Below are 3,367 nucleotides of genomic sequence, written 5' to 3'. Positions count from 1 at the left end.
GAGACTCTGTTCTTGAAAATGAAGCTGCCAGTATAAAAATGGAACGAGTCGCAAATCCTGCGCCACCTTACTCCGACCAGCACATTCGCGCCACAGTTCTAGGATGGTGCCCTAGGCACATGTTGCAGAAATCAGGTCCGGAAGACGCTGACACAAATCGCATCTCGCCGTTGCACTCTTAAAGATACACAAGAACGGCCAGGTAGCGCCTCCTGCTTGATAGGAGTGTAACAAAGACAAGTGCGAGCTGGTTGTTTGTCGTTGCGATTTAATCGTTTCCAGACTGAGATAATAAACCCGGGCGTCTTGCATGACTCGGAGAGAATGAAGAGGCACATTGCAGAGTGCTGGTAGTTTCATCTGACGACTATACAGGTGACTGAACCTTATGCTGTTGTGATGGTCCAGGAAAATGGAAAAGGTTATTTTCTTGAACTCTTCCCCAGCTCGGGGAATGTGGTTGTTACGTTCTTTTCTTCGCTTTTGTAATCCAGAAGAATGGAAGGTATGATGTGCATGACTTCCTAGCTGGAGCTTTGAGGGAAGCGAGTTTGTTTATTCATATGAACCCTGGATTGGTAGGCACTTCCATTCAACTACCGTGCTGTGTGGCATCAACGTGAACGGAATGAAGGGCGGAAGTGCAGAGAGTATAAGCAAATCACTAAATAAATTATGAGAGGGCGTTGTTTTCTCTGCTTCGCCTCTTTGAATAAACGTTATATCTCGCAGCGGGAGCTGAAGGTTATAAGCTGTGAAAGTGACTTTACTGTCAACGAATTGCGTGCTAAATTTGAAGGCGTGAACATTAAATTGAATCTTTCAATACATTTAATACAGTTCAAAATAATAGTGACGAATACAAAAGATAGAGTAATCAGAAAAAGGTAGAGCATAAATTCATCATGGCCACTCACCAACACAAATGCTATACTGTTACACGAATGAAACAGTTCGGAAACATTAATATACCTAAAACGACAAAACAAACAATAAACACAGTTATCCAAGTATTTTTGTAATGGTACAGGGAAAATTTTGAGTACACCAATCAGGACATACCATCTTTTGCTATTTATAGATATATGTATCAAGTATAACGCTCTTCTTGACGGATCACCTATAGTCAATCAGCGCTCTGAACAAAATGGTCCTAGCTCTATTTTCTTAAAATAGCATCGGAGAAACCCTTGGCGCCCTCAGAGACGTCCCTCAGCAATTGGCGCCAACGTAAATTCTGACCTGGGGATCGAGAGATCTTATCTCGCTAGCCTGTCTCGAGGAGTGAGGCCAAGTGACTTTAAGAGAATTGTGGGAACGGAGAAAATGGGGCGTGGGCAAGCGTGGAAGATAGATAGATAGATAGATAGATAGATAGATAGATAGATAGATAGATAGATAGATAGATAGATAGATAGATAGATAGATAGATAGATAGATAGTTTTTACAAGCTGTCATTTGGCACCGTGCTGTGTTCTGTCATTACAGGTGTACAAGGTAACAAAGTTACCTGGCTCTGACTGTGGGCTTGGGGAACTATAATAGTCTCCACAATAAATCTCTGAAGACTTGAACTTGGGAAAGTGTGTCGAATACTCAGAGAACTGGCCATTCCCGATAGGAGTTCAATAATCCAGAAACGATCAGCTTCGCCCTAGGTGTGTCATCAGCCGAAGGCGATTTGATAAAGACAGCGGAGTGGACATTGATGTGTCGCTAACCACGGAGTTTTGGCTTCCCTAACTTGGTTAGTGTGTCGGAAGGGAGACAATCGGGGAACGTTGTTTTATGGTGGCATCGGCTGGACCTGAGAACTGCTAAGGTGTTCTATTCACGCGCGTTCTACGGATCGATTCTCAACGACAGGCAAAGAAAAGAAGGACTTTTGACCGGGATGCTGACCTGAAAAATGGCCGCCCTTGCGTCTCCTATCTGTGGATTAGCGGCGTAGAACCATGAGTGAGAGATGCTGTTGTTGTGTTGACCCATTTTTGTGTGTGTGTATTTGTGTTGTGTGTTTATAGGTGTGTGTGTTTATTTGTATGTGAATGTTTGTGTGAGTGTGTTTGTGTGTGTGTGTGTATATATGTGTGTGTGTGTGTGTGTGTGTGTGTGTGTGTGTGTGTGTGTGTGTGACCTTTCCCCAGTCTACTGCATAGGTCCTTTAGAGAGTTTTGTGTAAGTCTTACTACTGCCATAGACAATTTACCATCAGCTTGACTTCGCGTGCTGCCTTGAGCATGATTTAGTCCCTCTTGCTTCAACGCTTCCTCCTCACCTTCTCCTCCAAAAGTCCTCATCTGGAAGGAGAAAAAACAATTTTTTTTGTTTACACCCTAGCTCCTTCCCACCCCACTTTAGAACTGGAGAGACCAAGAGGGGCCATTATTTAAAAAGTAACAGCATACGTTTTACACCTCCAACGACACAGTTAATATCATTCAGTATGCTTTGAACCCGCCAGTCAGAGCCAACCCGGGCAGAGGCGGATACAACATCCCAGCGGAAAAAGAAAATGAGTTACTAAATACAAATGTTCTTCATACGAGAATCGAACACAAATCTTCTGCGTGTGTTAGGAAAGAGCCTAACCGCTTCGCCGCAGTCGCTGGGGTGCGCACGGACCTTTCTAATCAAAGGAAGTAAACTAAGTTAGTGAATGAATGGTGGGTGCTCTGGTGTGGTTTGCCCCTTCTTTCCTATCAAACATCTATCATCCTTACCTCTCCTTCATTTTTGTGTATGTTACTCTCTTGTAACACATCTATCCTTTGGCACTTATATAACCTTATTGTGTTGCAAGTGCCATAAAACTAAGCTAACATACAAAATAATTCAGAACATTTCATTTTGCTGCATGGGTGTGTCTAGATTAGTAGATGATTTTTACTGTTTACAGACTGTTGCTTTAGTTGCTTTCCGATTGGTGTTGTTTCTATGATACATACTACTGACATTATTTCTTTGGTCATGTCGCACAATTTAGACATTGCCTTTCTTCATGATTTTGTAGTCTCTCCTATGTACTTAACGTGCCGTATTATTTAGAATTATTTGATGTGAACAATCAACCATTCACATGTTACTTTTTAGGAGGATCACAGTTTTATGTTTGTTTTCTTTTAGCTCACTTTATCTACGTTCATCTCTATCTGTCTATCTCTTGAGCTGAAAACACACACATTCATACACAAACACGCACACACACACACACACATACTCACACACTCAAACACACACACACACACACACACACAAATACGAACACAAACACAGCTCTCTCTGTGTGTCTTTATCTCTCTGTCTCTCCCTCTGTCTGTCTGTCTGTCTGTCTGTCTGTCTGTCTGTCTGTCTGTCTGTCTGTCT

This window comes from Aplysia californica, unplaced genomic scaffold, assembly GCF_000002075.1.
Source record: "Aplysia californica isolate F4 #8 unplaced genomic scaffold, AplCal3.0 scaffold00191, whole genome shotgun sequence".
Lineage (NCBI taxonomy): Eukaryota > Metazoa > Mollusca > Gastropoda > Aplysiida > Aplysiidae > Aplysia > Aplysia californica.
Note: the sequence above shows the minus strand (reverse complement) of the source record.